At 47.4% G+C, this 21,105-nt stretch overlaps 9 non-coding genes and 1 pseudogene across 9 annotated transcripts; 6 read left to right on the forward strand and 4 right to left on the reverse strand.

Annotated features, from left to right (window-relative positions):
- Positions 1-21,105, reverse strand: part of LOC137316718 (zinc finger protein 229-like) — a 346,515-nt pseudogene that overhangs the window by 297,162 nt on the left and 28,248 nt on the right.
- On the reverse strand, positions 8,977-9,048 carry trnaa-ugc (transfer RNA alanine (anticodon UGC)). Its single transcript has one exon. It is a non-coding gene; the product is annotated as a tRNA-Ala (tRNA).
- Positions 10,474-10,545, reverse strand: trnaa-ugc (transfer RNA alanine (anticodon UGC)). The gene has a single exon. It is a non-coding gene; the product is annotated as a tRNA-Ala (tRNA).
- Positions 10,997-11,068, reverse strand: trnaa-cgc (transfer RNA alanine (anticodon CGC)). Its single transcript has one exon. It is a non-coding gene; the product is annotated as a tRNA-Ala (tRNA).
- On the forward strand, positions 11,318-11,389 carry trnaa-cgc (transfer RNA alanine (anticodon CGC)). The gene has a single exon. It is a non-coding gene; the product is annotated as a tRNA-Ala (tRNA).
- Positions 13,350-13,421, forward strand: trnaa-agc (transfer RNA alanine (anticodon AGC)). Its single transcript has one exon. It is a non-coding gene; the product is annotated as a tRNA-Ala (tRNA).
- trnaa-ugc (transfer RNA alanine (anticodon UGC)) lies at positions 13,878-13,949 on the forward strand. Its single transcript has one exon. It is a non-coding gene; the product is annotated as a tRNA-Ala (tRNA).
- On the forward strand, positions 15,375-15,446 carry trnaa-ugc (transfer RNA alanine (anticodon UGC)). Its single transcript has one exon. It is a non-coding gene; the product is annotated as a tRNA-Ala (tRNA).
- On the forward strand, positions 17,622-17,693 carry trnaa-cgc (transfer RNA alanine (anticodon CGC)). The gene has a single exon. It is a non-coding gene; the product is annotated as a tRNA-Ala (tRNA).
- trnaa-ugc (transfer RNA alanine (anticodon UGC)) lies at positions 18,254-18,325 on the forward strand. The gene has a single exon. It is a non-coding gene; the product is annotated as a tRNA-Ala (tRNA).

Here is a 21,105-nt window from a genome sequence, read left to right on the forward strand (position 1 = left end):
CCCCTGCGGACTCTACTGGCCGTTAAAATGTGCCTGGCGGTGAGAACATTGAACAGCAAAATCAGAATGCATGGGAGACAAGGCATTAACACAAAATAAAACAAGTCAAACGCTGCCCATGCGGGTGAAGTGAAAAGGTTCTGTTTCCAGACACAACCCCGGGGTACATTGTCGATTATATATTCCGGGTCAATTACAGAGTACCAGGGAATGTTTAGCAAACAGCTCAGCGCACTCACCACCCCGATAACAACAGCCGCCGTTTTCTCGGTGCAATGTTTTGTTTTCAGCTTCTGACAACAAATGGCCACAAATCGATCAAAGGTGAAAACCACTGTGAACCAGACAGAGGCCGCTGTGACTGCAAAAATCATGGTGACAATGAGACGGCACACGGGGGTAATGGTCAAGAATGAAACTGGGAAATAAATCTCAACAATGCGCCTCATTACGACATCAGTGATAACGACCAGGAGATCGGCCGCCGCCATTCCCACCAGGTAGCGAGTGATACATTTGGAGAGACCGCACTTTCCTCGGGTCAGGATCACAATCGCCACCAAGTTAACTGTAAGAAAGGGAAAGGAAGCAGAGAAATTACTGATCAGACCTGGAGACAAAGCAGCTTTTTGACAGGATCTGGGGGACATTTCCAGCTTTGTCGCTGCATCAAACGCTGGAATCTGATTCACTGACCTGGGCCGCGCTTTCGTGCAGAAAAATGTATTTAAAGACAATTATCAAGAATGACTTGGCAAATTGACACAGAAAGTGAATAAATTGAGCACCGGATCCACTGAAAGGCCCGAGAGAGGGGGCAGTGCCAGTAGGGAAGGGAGAAGGGGTTTTACGGACCGGGAATCCAACTGGTTAAATGTGGATTTTGGGCTCAAGGTGGACGGGAACGTGAGCGGGCTGGGGGGTGGGGGACAGCGGGAGGTGCTGCTGGTTTGTTGCTCTGGGTTAAGAGAGCCGACTGGGGCCGGCCCAAAACCGGAAAGATGGAGATCCGCGGTGGTGTGTTTGAGGCTTCGGATCGGATTGGAAGAGGCAGCTGGAGGTCGAGCGAGTGAGTGAGATTGGGAGTGAGACAAGGAAAAAGACATGCAGGAGCTGGAGTGGAGCCAGGAGCAGATGGTTTTGGAAAGTGTATAAACAGAAGCAACGGATGAGGAGACGGAGGATTCAATGCAGTGGGAGGAGAGGCTCGGATTCACAGGGAGAGACTGCAGCACAGTATTGAAAGGAATCTAATCTATTGGTCCCAGAAACACAACACAATTAATGAATTCAACCCGTAATTTCTGTGGTTATTGGTGTCAGGGAGCAGCTTGTTAGTTACAGTCCCTCGACCGTAACGACCCTCGCTCACTTTCCCGTCCATCTGCATCCCAATGCCTTTTTCCTGCATCATCCCCATATCCCGTGATGCCTTTAATATCCAGAAATCAATCGATCTCTGCTTTGAATGTACTCAATGACTGAACCTCCACAGCCCTCTGGGGTAGAGAATTCCAAAGATTCACCACTCTTTGATTGAAGAAACTTCTCCTCATCTTGATTTTAAATGACCTACCCCTTATTCTGAGACTGTGATCCTGCCTCTAGACTCCCCAACCAGGGGAAACATCCTCCTTGCATCTACCCTGTCGAGCCCTGTAATTAAAATGCATTCATTAAATTAGCCTCGTTCTTTATTGAATTAAGCTGACACATAGCTTCTAGAATACAACATCCTAACAATCCAATGCGATCCTTTTTCTTTAAATACATCTCAATTATGTTTATGTATTCAGCCGGTAAACAAGTAAAAGGAACATTCACATAAACAGACTGAGGATCTGATAGTGATAAACACACCCGGAGAGAGTACAATAAAACTCTCACAATCTGACAACATCCTAATAACGCCTTCAAGTCACATTTCCTCTTCATAATTGTATTCCAAGTTTCAGCAATTGATCCCGCTTTCTCCCTCCATCTCGCTCTCCTTCTCTCTCATTCTGCTTATGTGTCTCTCTATCTCTCTCTCCCCCATTCTCTCTCTCTCTCTCTCTCTGTCTTTCTCTTTCTCTCGTTCCTTCTGCTCCTCTCTCGCGTTTTTCTTCTCAGTTGCGTTCTCTATCGCTCCTCTCTATCTCTCCGCACTCTCTCTACACTCTTTTTCAATGCCCCTTTTCACATCCGAGTAAATCCTAACATCCTGCGCCTGTTTTCTCTTCACCAGCCCCGTGTTGCAAAGATCCTATTCTTAGTGTCAGTTTGTTGAATAGTGGAGCCTCTGTGAACAGTTTAATGTTTCTGCAGATCTTCCAAGTCTCCAGCTGTTCACCTACACTGTTCACTTCATATACAATTCATGGAATAAACAGAATCGAATGCCTCTTCCAGACACACCTCACAATGATTGAAATTCCTTCTCCTGTAATTACAAAGTACAGCGTTAGATGGCGGCATTGTTCAATTAACAAAACGCCAACATCACCGCTGCTGCTAAAAATCTACAGATAAATAGAAGGGCTCATGATTCCAACAGAAAAAGTGCAAACTGATACAACATAAATACAAAACATTGCATTTTACAGTGAATTAATCCACAGTCAAGCAGAGAAGGAGATATGAAAGAATCAGCAGCAAATTCTGTTCAGTAACCAGACTTCTGGAGCTGCGTCAGATACACACATAATGAAATATCTCATAACAGTGATAACCAATAAATACAATGAAATGCCACTTAAACTAAACCATGTGATTGAAGAGGGCGGGCATTGCGCTGCCTCCTTTTAACACTGAGACCGTGAGCTGTCTCATTATCAATCACTGAAAACACATTAAAAGAAAAATTTTCCAGGACAGGTTATTTCAACAACATGAAAATGTTAACCAATCCTGATGGTCTGATACCAGCTCTTAGCCCAGACAACTGATTCCAATACATTCAATACAGAGAATAATCCAGTAACAAAGCCAGGGTTGGATAAACAACGTTCACTACAGAAAAAATGCAATTGCTACAGGACCGACCATTTGGAATGATAGACCATTATTCCACGATAAATTCAGTGCACAGAATAATCCAGTAACAATGCCAGGGTTGGAGATGTAATGATCATAATAGATATAATGCAGCTCCTTCAAGACCGAACGTTTTGAATTTAAGTACATACCATTATTCAACATTATATTCAGTACAGAGAACAATCCAGTAACAGTGCCAGGGTTGGATATACAATGTTCATTACAGATATAATGCAGCTCCTACAAGACTGAAAGAGCAGAGACTTTAAACATTCAATCATTCAACTGATATAAGAGGTGACTGCGCAAAACATGGTGGGAGAAAAAATAATTAGCCAAGTACAGCAGCACAGATAGCACCGATTTGCAATATTCACAGATGAGATAACGGCTTACCTGGAACTCCAATGGCTGCAAGAACAGGATAGTAAATGCGTTCGATCTGAAACAGTACTGAATATCCCATTTCTGTGAGAAGCAGTGACTTCTGCTGATCTGTAAACCGGAGCTCCAGAAAGCACTCTGAGCCGATACATTGCAACGAGCTTAATTTATACAGGGGATTAATCTCCACTGAGACGGTTATACCCCTGATCATTGCTATTAGTTACAGTCACCTGAACAAACACATTACATCAGCAGCTTTGTCTCCAATGTAAATAATGACGTGGATATATCAAAAACATCTCAAAGTTCAGAACCTTGTCTTAATGAGACTTCTCTCAGGAATAAAGTTAAAAGCTGTGCTCAGAAAGGACTGGTCCAACAACAATCAGCGGCTTCATTTACAGTTTTCATATAATTGTATTGACCATGCTCACTCCTGCCGATTCATTTATACATTTACAGATTTCACCGCGTCTACACTGAATCCAGTGACAAAAGCAGACCCGTTTCACTCTGTCCCTGCAGTTTCCCAGTTAAAATATGTATTTTGAGTCTCTGACACGGGGACAGTTGATGGTCATGCTTAGGCCTGTGCGTGATATCAGGGGTCACTAAACGAGTTTCATTGCCATTCCTCTCTCCGTTATTTTATTGCAGATATTTCCCCGTTTATTTTACATTGGTTGAAGGCTGCAGTAAAATTGCTCCCGTGCAACCCCGAGCTGAGCTCATGACCCGATTTGACCTCCTTCACAAAGGCCCCGTGCTTCCCTCACCCGCCTCCATTCCTTCCCCAGCATATTGCCATTAAAACCTTCATTAATGCCTCTGACCCTCCAGACTCCATTCCTCCAATGCACGCCTGTCCGGTCATTCAGCCTCCTCCTTCCAACCAGCACCAGGTCCTGCTTGGCCTCACGGACCCTCACTAACTCCCAGTTCCCGATCGTCGAACTTTTAGCATTTTCAGCATGGGGGTTAAATACCTCCATGGCCCACCCCTCCCCATCTCCGCCCTCTCCTCCTCACCGACAGGAAACCCACCCGTGACTTCCTCATTCATCGTTCATTGGCCTCTTTTGGTGGGACATCCCTCGCTTGGTTCCACTCACCTATCTGATCGTAGCCAGGAGAAGCTTCTCTTCCCACCCTATCGCCGTTATCTCTGATGTATCTAAAGATTCAATCCTTGGCTGCCTCCTCTTCCTCATCCACATGATGCCCTTTGGTGACATTGTCCGCAGACATGGACCAGCTTTCAGATTTACGCTGACAAAACCACCGCCTCTCTTGACCCTTCCAGTGTCTTTGAGTTGTCATAGCAACATTCTGTTTTAGAGGAGCCATAATTTACTCCAGTTAAAAATTGTGAAGTCAAGATCTTTGACCCCCTCCCAATCTCCACATCCTTGCCACTGATTCAATCTCCACCCCTCTCTTTTTGGTTGGTGAGTCCCTCACAAATCATCCAAACTTCACTGAACTGCATTGGTTTCCAGTCTCCAAAGCCTGTAGTTTATTTTTATTGTTCCTTACACTTAAATCCACTAGGGCCTCACCCCTCCCTATCTCTGTAAACTCCTCCAGCCCTGCAGCCCCTGCCAAATATTCCATTCCCCCACCTCTAGCGCTTGTGCATCCACAGTCCATTTGCCCTACTTTTGAGAGCCGTGCCTTCATCCATATCCACGCTCCAGAATGCCCTCCCTCTGCCCCTCCATCTCCCTCTACCCCTTTCAGGTATCAGACGTGGCTCAGTGGGTAGCGGTCTCACTTCTCAGTTGGAAAGTTGTGAGTTTTAGTCCCACTCCAGAGACTTGAACACATAATCCAAGCTGACACTGCAGTGCAGTACTGAGGCAGCACTGCACTGTCGGACATATCGACTTACGTAAGACACGTGAAACGGCCTATCTGCCCTCTCAGGTAGATATAAAAGATCACACGGCAATATTCAAGAATAAACACAGGAGTTCTCCCCATTGACCTGGGCAATATTTATCCCTCAACTAATATAACTGAAACCGATTTTCTGGTAATTTATCTCATTGCAGTTTGTATGAGCTTGCTGTGTGCAAATTTGCTGGCCCGTTCCCCACATTACACAATGACTACACTTCAACATGCACTTCATTGACTGTAAAGCATTTTAGGACGTCCTGTGGTCTTGAAAGGCGCTGTATAAAGGCAAGTCCTTTCCTTCTTTCAGACCTTCCATGAAAGCCATCTCTTGTGTTATGATTTTCTCATGGCGCCTAATATCTCCTTCTTCAGCTGGAGTTCCATATTTGTCTGATTATACCTCAGTAATTCGGATTGGTCTATTTATCTGTGGGGGGTTAAATGCGCTGTTTAAATGCAGGTAGTTATATCTATGAGTTGTAAATTTTCAGTGACTTTGCTTCTAACAGCCAATTGAAAACTTATAATAGTTTCGTCACTGTTGCCCAGGTGTTCCCCAACATGGAAGCATGATAGGAGCTCAGGCTCATATTAAACACTTGATTAAATATATGGTTACCCCATTAAGGACTTTGGACTTTTAAATATGGATCTTTCACTTGCTAAAGGAGCAGAGTTTGGTTCAACACAGAATTGAACACAGAACTGTTGGACTTGACTGTTCAAGACTACATTCTGAGAAGATTGAGCAAGTTCGAAAGGTTTTATTATTGCTTCAGATTGTTTAGAAGTCTAACTGAGACGATGTACTTGCACTGAGGTAAGCGGCGAGGTTAAAGTTAAGACAGCTGCCGAGCTCGGAATTGAAGTCTGTGGGAAACTGTCGTAAACTTCAGATGCTGCAGCATCAGTTTGTTTGAACCATGGGAAAGAGAGAGAGGGAAAGGAGAGAGAGTGAAAAGTTCCAGCAGCTTGTTTTTACCAGCGAGGATGGGAAAACATTTCTCCTCATTTCCCCTCTAGTTCTTTTGACAATTATTTTAAATCTCTGACCTTTGGTTACTGACCCACTTGCCGGTGAAAACAGTTTCTCCCTATTTGGCTGCCCAAACCCCTCATTATTTTGAATACCTCGATTAGGTCTCCCCTTAAGCTTCTCTGCTCTAAGGAGAACAAACCCAGATTCTCCAACCACTCCACGTAACTGAAGTCACTCTTCCCTGGCATCATCCTGATCAAGCTCCTCTGTACCTTTTCCAAGGCCTTGACATCTTTCATAAAGTGTACTGTCCAGAATTGTACACAACACTCAAGCTGAGGTCTAACCAGTTCAGCGTGACTTCCTTGTGTTTGTATTCAATGCCACTATTTAGAAAGCCAAGTGTCCCATTCACTTTCTTAACCGCCTAATCAACTGGCCCTGTCACATTCAACGATTTGTAAATATGCACACCCAGGCCCCTCTGCTCTTGGATCCACTGAAAATAGTACCATTTATCAACTTGCACTGTCACCTTCAAAGATTGGTGAATATACACCCCCAGGTCCCACTGCTCTTCCACCCCCTCAAAATAGTACCATTTAGATGCTACTGCCTCTGCACGTGGTTCCTCCAAAAGTGCATGAATTCACTCTTTTCCGCAGTAAATTGCAACTGGCATGTGTCTGCCCATTTTGTCAGTCTGCCTATGTGCTACTGAAGTCTGCTACTATCTTGCTCACTGTTTATGTTTCGAATTTTGGCTACAGTTGTGAAAAGATCCTCTGAGGCTCACCGAACCTTGAAACACAAGACCAGGCAAGACTTTCGTTACCTCGAGAAAAACCTAATGCTCGGCACAGGATAGCATTCAATGGAAGAGCGCACGCACCGTATCAAAGGTTCCGAACCCAGGGCTGGATTGCGGGCCCAGTGAGAGATTATTCCACTTTAACAGATTGGGGAGGACCTGGGACAAGTGTTTTGAGTACACAGAGGTAGGACTAGGCTGGATTTTAGGCGGTTCATCTTTTCCCAGTGAGTCCTGCGCCTCTGTAATACGTTGCTGGCTGGTGCGGTGCGTGCTGACTCTCTGTCTTCCTTCTCCAGGGAGCTGGACCGGTTTTTGGCTGGGGCAGAGGTCACAACATATAAAAGGTAAGAGGATTTACATTTAACGTACGTACATTCCATGTGATCTCCTGGACTGGTTTCGATCACTTGAGGGGGTCAGGGAGGAATTTTCCAGTGTATTCTATCCCTTAAAGGCCCTGGATTTTTCTCAGGATCTTTGTCTCTCCCAGGAGATTCCATGGCTGCGGGCGGGGGAATGGAAAGTAAGTGTCAGTAATTATGCTCCAGCAATCCCGAGTGAGGAGCAGGTTTGATGGACCAGCTGGTCTTTTACAGCGCATCATTTTCGGATGTTCGTCTACATCCCCAGCTCGTCATGTTGCTTTCAAGGAAACGATCTTCGCACAAACCCATACCTGGGGCATGTCCTGTGTCTGTCTTTAGTGAAACGAGACTCAATGTCTCTGCTCCTCACGTTATTCTCCTCTGAAGTTCAAGGGCTCGAAATATTCTCGTGGCCTCTGCTACAATGTGCCTGAGAATTTCTAGTCCCGTCCAACCGTCCGCTACGGGACTACGTGGCTGTTGTCTGCTTGGAGCACAAGAGGAGATGATTTTAAGCCCAGTAAATCATTGGGTGGCGTTAAGACAGTAAGGACTCAGTCCTTATACCCTTGGCTATAGGTCGATTGGATTTGGGGTTGTAGCTCAGTGGTATAGCGCCTGCTTTGCGTGTATAAATCTCTGGCTTTAATATCTAACACCTCCACCATTTATTTTTACAAGAATGTCCCACAGAAAGACGAATCGTGCTTTCAGAGGGAAGCGAGTTCCAACTTCTGAGACAAACATTCAATTGTCCCGAAGCAGGACTTCATCTCACGGTCCCCTCAGCAGCTCAGCTCATAACAGCCGCCGACTGACCAGAATTCAAAAGGAAAAGTGTTTGGGCATAGAACCTGAGACCTCACACACGCGAAGCATGCGGTCATTCACTGAGCTCCATCACCAGATAATAACGACCTCTCACCAAGTGTAAAAGGACTGAGTGCCTCGCTTTCCTCAGGAAACCCGAGGATTTAATGTGCTGAAAAGCATTTCCTCTTTTCAGCTGCTTTGAGGAATGCGGACCTGATACTAGTATTTTAATTCCAGATTTTATTTAATTAATTAATGTTAAATTCCCCAGCTGCCGTAGCGGGATTCGAATTCATGACGCCACATTATTAGTTCAGCTCTCTCGATTGCTAGTCCAGTAACCTAACCACTATACCACCGTACCCGGTGGGTGAATAGAAGAAACCAGGTCTCGTCACTCAAAGAAATGAGAAAGGGAGCGTTGCGAAGAAAGTCTGGGAGAGAGGAGAGTCTCCTCGGGCTGTGCCGACCAGCATTTCTGTTTCAGGTCGCCGTTCTTCGAACTGCTCGCTGGACATTGCACCGTCACACATTCCGATCAGTCGGCGGCTGTTTTGAGCTGAGTTGCTGAGGAGACCGTGAGATGAAATCCTGCTCAGGGGCAATTTGATGCTTGTGGAGCCTCAGAGATTTGAATTCGCGGCACACCAAAACCAAGATTCGCCTTTCTGTGGGTAATTCTGGTGAGAAAATAGCTTTGGAGATGCTGGGGATTGAACCCAGGACCTCATACATGCAAAGCACGCGCTCTACCACTGAGCTACATCGCCAGAGAGGAGCACATTCGAACGAAGAGCTGATCTCCTTCATTTTATGAGACCACAAAAGGTTTTTTTGGGGCTTCAATTCATCTCCTTTTCTGCTCCAAACAGACAATTAAACATGAAGTTTGCGGACCTGATATAATTGTGGGTGAACGGAAGAAACCAGGCCTCGGCACTCAGAGCAATGAGAAAGGGGGCGTTGAGAAGAAAGGCTGGGAGAGGGGGAGAGACTCCTTTGCCTGTGCTGTTACCATCCTTCCGATTTCAGGGCACATTTTTCGAACGCTCCCGTTATCAGTCACTTTGTTTACGGTTGGACGGGACTAGAAATCCTCAGGCACATTGTGGCAGAGTTCGGCAAGAATATGTCGAATCCCCGAGCTTCAGAGGAGGGTAAGGTGAGACACAGACAGCATTGAGTATAATTTCACTACAGACGGATGCAGCACTTGCCCCTGGTGTGGTGTTGTCTTTAAAGATCACTTCACTGAAAACACCATGACGAGCTGAGGTTACAGACGGACATGATGGTCAGGAAAAGACCAGTTGGTTCATCAATCCTGCCCCACATGCCCGAAGCATCGTGACCAGACACTCCCTACCGACACCACCCGCCCACCCACCGGAAACATGTAATCTCCTGGGAGCGACAACAAACTAGAAACAAATACAGCGCCAATAAGGATGGGAAATTCAGGGAAATTCCTCCCCGACTCCTTTAGGCGATCGAATCGAGTTCAGTGGATCACACTGACCACGTGTAGGTTAACTGTAAAACCACTCACCTTCTATATGATGCGATCTCTGCCTCAGTCAAGAACTGGTCCAGATCCATCCAGAAGGCAAAGAGAGAGTCAGCACCCACCACACCAGCCGGCAATGCATTCCAGAGACTCAGTACTCTCTGCGAAAAGAAGAACCGCCTAACATCCAGACTATTCCTACCTCTGTGTAGTCTGAACGCCTGTCCGCTGCTCCTCCCCGATCTGTGAAACTGGGAATAATCTATTTCTTCACTCAGAGGGTGGTGAACCAGTGGAATTCTCTACCACAGAAGGCTGTGGAGACCAAGTCACTGAATATATTTAAGAAAGACAGATTTCCACGCACAGAAGGCATCAAATGGTATGGAGAGAGAGCGGGAATGTGGTCTTGCGATGGAGGATCAGCCATGATCATATATAATGGCGGAGCAGGGTCGAAGGGCCCAATGGCCGACTCGTGATCCTATTTTCTCTGTTATTATTACTGGGCCCGCTCTCCAGCCCTGGGATGGGCGCCATTTCAAAGGCGCGTGCGTGCTTCCATTGAATTTTATCGTGTGCAGAGCGTTCGGTTTTGTCTCGAGGTGAAGAAACCCTTTCCTGTCCTTGTGTGTGAAGGTGAGGTGAGAACAAGAGGCTCTTTTCAAAATTCGAAACATGAAGCGTTTGGAGATGCCGGGGATTGAACCCGGGACCTCATATATGCAAAGCATGCGCTCTTCCACTGAGCGACATCTCCTCAGTAAAACCGCTACAAAATTAGAATAAAAAAGTGGGCTTTCCGCTCTGTCTCTCCCGGACAATGCGATGTCCAGTCGTTCCACGTGCTCACAATGTTCAACCTCTGCTTCAGTTCACGGGGTTTCTGCTCCTCTTTACTTTGAACTTTCCAAGAAAAAGTCAGCGGAAATATAAAAAATATAATTGCCGATAGTCAGTGACGAGGCTGACATCCAACCTCTGTATCATGAAGTGAGATGGATGAATGACACAGCGTCAAACAAGAGCTGGGACTGCTCGCTCGACATTGCACCGTCACACATTCCAGTCAGTCGGCGGCGGCTCTGAGCTGAGCTGCTGAGGGGACCGTGAGATGAAGTCCTGCTCCGGGATAATTTAATGCTTGTGGAGCCTCAAAAGTTGGAACTCGCTGCGCTTCGAAAGCGCGATTCGCCTTTCTCGTGATTTTTTGGAGATGCTGGGGATTGAACCCAGGACCTCACACATGCGAAGCATGCGCTCTACCACTGAGCTGCATCCCCACATGAAACAACAGTCGAACCAGGGAAAGAAGAGCTGATGCATTCCAGAGACTCACTACTCTCTGGGAAATGAAGATCCGACTAACATCCAGACTATTCTTACCTCTGTGTGGTCTAAACGCCTGTCCCGTGCTCCGCCCCAATCTTTGAAACTGCAAATAATCTATCACGTGGCAGACCCACCTTGGACGGGCTCAGAAAATGAGAACGGTCAGTTCTTCTTTCCTTGGTTAGCTATTTATTGCATATGGGGATGTAGCTCAGTGGTAGAGCGTATGCTTCGCATGTATGAGGTCCTGGGTTCAATTCCCAGCATCTCCAAAATATCTTTTTTCATCAGAATTCCGCACGGAAAGGCGATTCGCGCTTTCTGAGCGCAGCAAGTTCCAACTTCTGAGGCTCCACAATTGTCCCGTCGCAGGACTTCATCTCACGGTCCCCTCAGCAGCTCAGCTCACAGCAGCCGCCGACTGACCGGAATGTGTGACGGTGCAATGTCGAGCGAGCAGTCCCAGCTCTTGTTTGACGCTGTGTCATTCATCCATCTCACTTTATGATTCAGAGGTTGGATGTCAGCCTCGTCACTGACTATTGGCAATTGTATTTTTTTAAATTCCGCTGACTTTTTTTTTTGGAAGGTTCAAAGTAAAGAGGAGCAGAAACCCCGTGAACTGAAGCAGAGGTTGAACATGGTGAGCACCTGGAACGACTGGGAATCGCATTGTCCGGGAGAGACAGAGCGGAAAGCCGACTTTTTATTCTAAAGTGGAGGGACTGTTCCCGTGGGGATGTAGCTCAGTCGAAGAGCGCGTGCTTTGCATGTATGAGGTCCCGGGTTCAATCCCCGGCCTCTCCAAACGCTTTATATTTCGAATTTTGAAAAGACCCTCTTGTTCTCACCTCACCTTCACACAAAAGGACAGGAAAGGGTTTCTTCACCTCGAGAAAAACCGAACGCTCTGCACACGATAAAATTCAATGGAAGCACGCACGCTCCTTTGAAATGGCTCCCATCCCGGGGCTGGAGAGCGGGCCCAGTCATAATAACAGAGAAAATAGGATCACGAGTCGGACATTCGGCCCTTCGAACCTGCTCCGACACGATATATGATCATGGCTGATCCTCTATCTCAATACCATATTCCCGCTCTCTCTCCATACGCTTTGATGCCTTCTGTGTGGAGAAATCTGTCTTTCTTAAATATATTCAGTGACTTGGCCTCCACAGCCTTCTTTGATAGAGAATTCCACAGGTTCACCACCATCTGAGTGAAGAAATAGATTATTCCCAGTTTCACAGATTGGGGAGGAGCAGCGGACAGGCGTTCAGACTACACAGAGGTGGGAATAGTCTGGATGTTAGGCGGTTCATCTTTTCGCAGAGAGTACTGAGTCTCTGGAATGCATTGCCGGCTGGTGTGGTGGGTGCTGACTCTCTCTTTGCCTTCTGGATGGATCTGGACCAGTTCTTGACTGGGGCAGAGATCGCATCATAGAGAAGGTGAGTGGTTTTACAGTTAACCTACACATGGTCAGTGTGATCCACTGGACTCGATTCGATCGCCCGAAGAAGTCGGGGAGGAATTTCCCAGAATTTCCCCTCCTTATTGACGCTGGATTTGTTTCTAGTTTGTCGCCGCTCGCAGGAGATTACATGTTTCCGGTGGGTGGGGCGGGTGGTATCGGTAGGGAGTGTCTGGTCACGATGCTCCAGGCATGTGGGGCAGGATTGATGAACCAACTGGTCTTTTCCTGACCATCATGTCCGTCTGTAGCCCCAGACCGTCAAGGTGTTTTCAGTGAAGTGATCTTTAAACACAAAACCACACCTGGGGCAAATCCTGCATCCGTCTATAGTGAAATTATCCTCAATGCTGTCTGTGTCTCACCTTACCCTCCTCTGAAGCTCCGGGACTCGAAATATACTTGCCGGCCTCTGCTACAATGTGCCTGAGGATTTCTAGTCCCGTCCAACCGTAAGCAAAGTGACTGATAACGGGAGCGTTCGATAAATGTGCCCTGAAATCGGAAGGATGGTGACAGCACAGCCAAAGGAGTCTCTCCCCCTCTCCCACCCTTTCTTCTCAACGCCCCCATTCTCATTACTCTGAGTGCTGAGGCCTGGTTTCTTCCGTTCACCCACAATTATATCAGGTCCGCAAACTTCATGTTTAATTTTATGGTTGGAGCAGAAAAGGAGATGAATTGATCCCCCAAAAAAACCTTATGTGACCTCATAAAATGAAGGAGATCAGCTCTTCGTTGGAATGTGCTCCTATCTGGGGATGTAGCTCAGTGGTAGAGCGCGTGCTTAGCATGTATGAGGTCCTGGGTTCAATTCCCAGCATCTCCAAAGCTATTTTTTCACCAGAATTACCCACAGAAAGGCGAATCTTGATTTCGATGTTCCGCGAATTCCAACCTCTGAGGCTCCACAAGCATTAAATTGCCCCTGAGCAGGATTTCACCTCACGGTCTCCTCAGCAGCTCAGTTCACAGCAGCCGCCGACTGACTGGAATGTGTGACGGTGCAATGTCGAGCGAGCAGTCCCAGCTCTTGTTTGACGCTGTGTCACTTTATGATACAGAGGTTGGATGTCAGCCTCGTCACTGACTATCGGCAATTATATTTTTTATATTTCCGCTGACTTTTTCTTGGAAAGTTCAAAGTAAAGAGGAGCAGAAACCCCGTGAACTGAAGCAGAGGTTGAACATTGTGAGCACGTGGAACGACTGGACATCGCATTGTCCGGGAGAGACAGAGCGGAAAGCCCACTTTTTTATTCTAAATTTGTAGCGGTTTTACTGAGGAGATGTCGCTCAGTGGAAGAGCGCATGCTTTGCATATATGAGGTCCCGGGTTCAATCCCCGGCATCTCCAAACGCTTTATGTTTCGAATTTTGAAAAGACCCTCTTGTTCTCACCTCACCTTCACACACAAGGACAGGAAAGGGTTTCTTCACCTCGAGAAAAACCGAACGCTCTGCACACGATAAAATTCAATGGAAGCACGCACGCGCCTTTGAAATGGCTCCCATCCCGGGGCTGGAGAGCGGGCCCAGTAATAATAACAGAGAAAATAGGATCACGAGTCGGCCATTGGGCCCTTCGACCCTGCTCCGCCATTATATATGATCATGGCTGATCCTCCATCACAATACCACATTTCCGCTCTCTCTCCATACGCTTTGATGCCTTCTGTGTGGACAAATCTGTCTTTCTTAAATATATTCAGTGACTTGGCCTCCACAGTATCCTATGGTGGAGAATTCTACAGGTTCACCACCCTCTGAGTGAAGAAATAGATTATTCCCAGTTTCACAGATCGGGGAGGAGCAGCGGACAGGCGTTCAGACTACACAGAGGTAAGAATAGTCTGGATGTTCGGCGGTTCTTCTTTTCCCAGAGAGTACTGAGTCTCTGGAATGCATTGCCGGCTGGTGTGGTGGGTGTTGACTCTCTCTTTGCCTTCTGGATGGATCTTGACCAGTTCTTGACTGAGGCAGAGATCGCATCATATAGAAGGTGAGTGGTTTTACAGTTAACCTACACATGGTCAGTGTGATCCACTGAACTCGATTCGATCGCCGGAGGGATTCGGGGAGGAATTTCCCAGAATTTCCCCTCCTTATTGGCGCTGGATTTGTTTCTGGTTTGTAGCCGCTCCCAGGAGATTACATGTTTCCGGTGGGAGGGGCGGGTGGTGTCGGTAGGGAGTGTCTGGGCACGATGCTCCACGCATGTGGGGCAGGATTGATGAACCAACTGGTCTTTTCCTGACCATCATGTCCGTCTGTAACCTCAGCTGGTCAAGGTGTTTTCAGTGAAGTGATCTTTAAACACAAAACCACACCAGGGGCAAGTCCTGCATCCGTCTGCAGTGAAATTATACTCAATGCTGTCTGTGTCTCACCTTACCCTCCTCTGAAGCTCGGGGACTCGACGTATTCTTGCCGAACTCTGCCACAATGTGCCTGAGGATTTCTAGTCCCGTCCAACCGTAAGCAAAGTGACTGATAACGGGAGCGTTCGAAAAATGTACCCTGAAATCGGAATGATGGTGACAGCACAGCCAAAGGAGGCTCTCCCCCTCTCCCAGCCTTTCTTCTCAACGCCCCCTTTCTCATTGCTCTGAGTGCCGAGGCCTGGTTTCTTCCGTTCACCCACAATTATATCAGGTCCGCAAACTTCATGTTTAATTGTCTGTTTGGAGCAGAAAAGGAGATGAATTGAAGCCCCAAAAAAACCTTTTGTGGTCTCATAAAATGAAGGCGATCAGCTCTTCGTTGGAATGTGCTCCTATCTGGGGATGTAGCTCAGTGGTAGAGCGCGTGCTTTGCATGTATGAGGTCCTGGGTTCAATCCCCAGTATCTCCAAAGCTATTTTCTCACCAGAATTACCCACAGAAAGGCGAAGCTTGGTTTTGGTGTGCCGCGAATTCCAACCTCTGAGGCTCCACAAGCATCAAATTGCCCCTGAGCAGGATTTCATCTCACGGTCTCCTCAGCAACTCAGCTCAAAACAGCCGCCGACTGATCGGAATGTGTGACGGTGCAATGTCCAGCGAGCAGTTGGAAGAACAGCGACCTGAAACAGAAATGCTGGTCGGCACAGCCCGAGGAGACTCTCCTCTCTCCCAAACTTTCTTCGCAACGCTCCCTTTCTCATTTCTCTGAGTGACGAGACCTGGTTTCTTCTGTTTCCCCAGCGGGTACCGTGGTATCGTGGTTAGTTTACTGGACTGGTAATCCAGAGGCCTGGACTAATAATCCCGCCACGGCAGCTGGGGAATTCAATTTCAATTAATTAAAAATTGAATTAATTAAATAAAATCTGGAATTAAAATACTAGTATCAGGTCCGCAGACCTCTGGTATCTCCTATGCTTAAAAGAGGAAATGCTTTTCAGCACAGTAAATCCTCGGGTGGCCTTCGGAAAGTGGGAGACTCAGACCTTTTACATTTGGTTCGAGATCGTTATTATCTGTTGATGGAGCTCAGTGATAGACCGCATGTTTCGCGTGTATGAGGTCTCAGGTTCGATGCCCAAACACTTTACCTTTTGAATTCTGGTCAGTCGGCGGCTGTTATGAGCTGAGCTGCTGAGGGGACCGTGAGATGAAGTCCTGCTCCGGGACAATTGAATGTTTGTGGAGCCTCAGAAGTTGGAACTCGCTGCGCTCAGAAAGCGAAATTCGCCTTTCCGTGCGTAATTCTGATGAAAAAATAGCGTTGGAGATGCTGGGCATTGAACCCAAGGACTTCATTACATGCGAACCATGCGCTCTACCACTGAGCTACATTCCCAGATAAAATAAAAAGCTACCCAAGGAAAGAAGAACTGATCGTTCTCATTTTATGAGACCATCCAAGGTGGGTCTGCCACGTGATAGATTATTTGCAGTTTCAAAGATTGGGGCGGAGCAGGGAACAGGCGTTTTGACTGCACAGCGGTAAGAATAGTCTGGATGTCAGGCGGTTCTTCATTTCCCAGAGAGTCGTGAGACTCTGGAATGCATTGCCGGCTGGTGTGGTGGGTGCTGAGTCTCTTTCTGCCTTCTCGAGGGATCTGGATCTGTTCTTGACTGGGACAGAGATCGCATCATATGGAAAGTGAGTGGTTTTACAGTTAACCTACACATGGTCACTGTCATGTCCTGGACTGGTTTCAATCGTCTGAAGATGTCGGGGTGGGAATTTTCCATCAATTGGCCCTGTATTTTTTTCTGGTTTGTAACCGCTCCCAGGAGATTACATGTTCCCGGTGTGTGGGGCGGGTGGTGTCGGTAGGAAGTGTCCAGTCACGATGCTCCGGGCATGTGGGACAGGATTGATGAACCAGCTGGTCTTTTCCTGACCATCATGTCCGTCAGTAACCTCAGCTCGTCAAGGTGTTTTTTGTGAAGTGATCTTTAAACACAAACTCACACCTGGCCCTTTATAGTGAAATGAGACTCAATGCTCTCCACGCCTCACCTCGCCCTCCTCTGAAGCAGGAGGACTCGAAATATTCTTGCCGGTCACTGCAACAATGTTCCTGAGCATTTCTAGTCCCGTCCAACCGTAAGCAAAGTGACTGATAACGGGAGCGTTCGAAAAATGCGCCCTGAAATAGGAAGGGTGGTTACAGCACAGTTCAAGGTCTTTCTCCCCCCTTTCCCAGCCTTTCTTCTCAACTCCCCCTTTCTCATTAGACTAAGTGCCGAGGCCTGGTTTCTTCCGTTCACCCACAGTTGTATCAGGTCCGCAAACTTCATCTTTAATTGTCTGCTTGGAACAGAAAACTCGATGATTTTAAGCCAAGTATACAAAGTGTCAGCACCCACCAGACCAGCCGGCAATGCATTCCAGAGACTCGCTACACTCTGGGAAATAAAGAACCGCCTAACATCCAGACGATTCTTCCATCTGTGTCGTCTCAACGCCTGTTCCCCGCTCCTCCCCAATCTTTGAAACTGGAAATAATCCATCACGTGGCAGACCCACCATGGGTGGTCTCATAAAATGAGGATAATCCGTTCTTCTTTCGTTGGGTAGCTATTTATTTCATCGGGGGATGTAGCTCAGTGGTAGAGCGCATGCTTCGCATATATGAGGTCCTGGCTTCAATCCCCAGCATCTCCAAAAATATTTTTCATCAGAATTACGCACGGAAAGGCGAATCGCGCTTTCTGAGCTCAGCGAGTTCCAACTTCTGAGGCTCCACAAGCATTAAATTATCCCTGAGCAGGACTTCATCTCACGGTCCCCTCAGCAGCTCAGCTCATAACAGCCGCCGACTGACCGGAATATGTGACAGTGCAATGTCGAGCGAGCAGTCCCAGCTCTTGTTTGACGCTGTGTCATTCATCCATCTCACTTTATGATTCAGAGGTTGGATGTCAGCCTCGTCACTGACTATTGGCAATTGTATTTTTTTATTTCCGCTGACTTTTTTTTGGAAAGTTCAAAGTAAAGCGGAGCAGAAACCCCGTGAACTGAAGCAGAGGTTGAACATTTGGAGCACGTGTGATGACTGGGCATCTCGTTGTCCGGGAGAGACGGAGCTGAAATTCCACTTGAGGGGGAGCAAGTGTCAGTAATGATGCTCCAGCAATCACGAGTGAGGAGCAGGCTTGATGGACCAGCTGGTCTTTTACTGCCCGTCATTTCCGTATGTTCGTCTACATCCCCAGCTTTGCAGAGGGGCTGTAGCTCAGTGGTAGAGCGCATGCTTTGCATGTATGAGGTCCCGGGTTCAATCCCCGGCATTTCCAAATTATTTATGTTTGAAATTTTGAAAAGACCCTCTTGTCCTCACCTCACATTCACACACAAGGACAGGAAAGGGTTTCTTCACCTCGAGAAAAGGCAAATGCTCTGCACAGGATAAAATTCAATGGAAGCGCGCACGCGCCTTTGAAATGACTGCCGTCCTGGGGCTGGATTGCGTGCGGAGTTGTTAAAACATCGAAAATAGGATCACGAGTCGGCCATTCGGCCCTTCGAGCCTGCTCCGCCATTCAATCGGATCATGGCTGATCCGCTACCTCAATACCATAATTCCGCGCTCTCCCCATACCCCTTGATGCCTTGTGTGTGTCGAAATCTCTCTATCTGCTTCTTAAATATATTCAGTGACTTCGCCTCCACAGCCTTCTGTGGTCGAGAATTCCACAGGTTCACCACCATCCAGTTTCACAGATTGGGGAGGAGCAGCTGACAGGCGTTCAGACCACACAGAGGTAAAAATATTCTTAATGTTAGGTGATTCTTCTTTTCCCAGAGAGTAGTGAGTCTCTGGAATGCAATTCTGGCTGGTGTGGTGGGTGCTGACTCCCTCCGCGTTCTCGAGGGATCTGGGCCATTTCTTGACTGGGGCAGAGATCGCATCATATAGAAGGTGAGTGGTTTTACAGTTAACCTACACATGGTCAGTGTGATCCACTGAACTCGATTCGATCGCCTGAGGGAGTCGGGGAGGAATTTCCCAGAATTCGCCCTCATTATCGGCTTTTGATTGTTTTTCTGATTTGTAACCGCTCCCAGGAGATTACATGTTTCCGGTGGGTGGGGCGGGTTTTGTAGGGAGGAAATGTCTGGTCACGATGCTCCAGGCATGTGGGGCAGGATTGATGAACCAACTGTTTTCCCGCCCGTCATGCAGGTCTATAACCCCAGATCGTCAAGGAGTTTTCAGTGAAGTGATCTTTAAACACAAACCGACACCTTGGGCAAGTCCTGCATCCGTCTATAGTGAAATGAGACGCAATACTCTCCAAGCCTTAAGTTGCCCTCCTCTGAAGCGCAAGGACTCGAAATATTCTTGCCGGCCTCTGCTACAATGTGCCTGAGCATTTCTAGTCCCGTCCAATCAGAGGCAAAGTGACTGATAACGTACGAAAATTGCGCCCTCGAATCGGAAGGATGGTTACAGCACAGCCCATGGTGGCTCTCCCCCTCTCCCAGTCTTATTTCTCAACGCCCCCTTTCTCATTACTCTGAGTCTCTGAGTATATATCAGGTCCGCATACCTCGGTATAGTTGTCTGCTTGGAGTACAAAAGGAGATGCTTTTCAGCCCAGTAAATCCTCGGATGGCCTTAGGAAAGTGAGGCACTGAGTCCTTTTATATTTGGTGAGAGGTCTTCCCTATCTGGTGATGTAGCTCAGTGATAGATCGCGTGCTTCGCGTGTATGAGGTCCCGGGTTCTCTCTCCAAGCACTTTATGGTTCGAGTTTTGAATTCCGGTCAGTCGGCGGCTGGTATGAGCTGAGCAGCTGAGGGGACCGTGAGATGAAGTCCTGCTCCGGGACAATTGAATGTTTGTCTCAGAAGTTGGAACTCGCTTCCCTCTGAAAGCACGATTCATCTTTCTGTGGAACATTCTGGTGAAAATAAATTTTGGAGATGTTAGATATTGAACCCAGAAATATATACACGCAAAGCAGGCGCTATACCACTGAGCTACAACCCCGAATCCAATAGACCTATAACCAAGGGTATAAGGACTGAGTGTTCACTGTCTTAAGACCACCCAATGATTTACTGGGTTGAAAGTCATCTCCTCTTGTGCTCCAAGCGGACAACAGCCACCGAGACACGTAGCAGACGGCTGGACGGGACTAGAAATTCTCAGGCACATTGTAGCAGAGGCCTGCAAGAATATTTCGAGCCCTTGAAATTTAGAGGAGAATAACGTGAGGCACAGAGACAATGAGTCTCGTTTCACTAAAGACAGACGCAGCACATGCCCCAGGTGTGGGTTTGTGTGATGATCGATTCATTGAAAACACATTGACGAGCTGGGGATGTAGACGAACAAACAGAAATGACGGGTAGAAAAAGACCAGCTGGTCCATCAGGCCTGCCCCTCACTCGGGATTGCTGGAGCATCATTACTGACACTTACTCCCCCTCACCCGCCCGCAGCCGTGTAATCTCCTGGGAGAGGCAAAGATCCTGAGAAAAATCCAGGGCCTTTAAGGGATAGAATACACTGGAAAATTCCTCCCCGACCTCCTCAGGTGATCGAAACCAGTCCAGGAGATCACATGGATCGTACGGACACTAACTGTAAATCCTCTTACCTTTTATATATTGTGACCTCTGCCCCAGCCAAAAACCGGTCCAGCTCCCTGGAGAAGGCAGGCAGAGAGTCAGCACGCACCGCACTAGCCAGCAACGCATTCCAGAGGCTCACTACTCACTGGGAAAAGGAGAACCGCCTAAAATCCACCCTATTCCAACCTCTGCGTAGTCTAAACTCTTGTCCCAGGTCCTCCCCAATCTGTCAAAGTGGAATAATCTCTCACTGGGCCCGCAATCCAGCCCTGGGTTCGAAACCATTGATACGGTGCGTGCGCTCTTCCATTGAATGCTATCCTGTGCCGAGCATTAGGTTTTTCACGAGGTAGCGGAAGTCTTGCCTGTCCTTGTGTTTAAAGGTGAGGCGAGCCTCAGAGGATCTTTTCACAATTGTAGCCAAAATTCGAAACATAAACAGTGAGCAGGATAGTAGCCGACTTCAGGAGTACATAGACAGACTGACAAAATG

The sequence above is a fragment of the Heptranchias perlo genome, unplaced genomic scaffold (assembly GCF_035084215.1).
Source record: "Heptranchias perlo isolate sHepPer1 unplaced genomic scaffold, sHepPer1.hap1 HAP1_SCAFFOLD_60, whole genome shotgun sequence".
Classification (NCBI taxonomy): Eukaryota; Metazoa; Chordata; class Chondrichthyes; order Hexanchiformes; family Hexanchidae; genus Heptranchias; species Heptranchias perlo.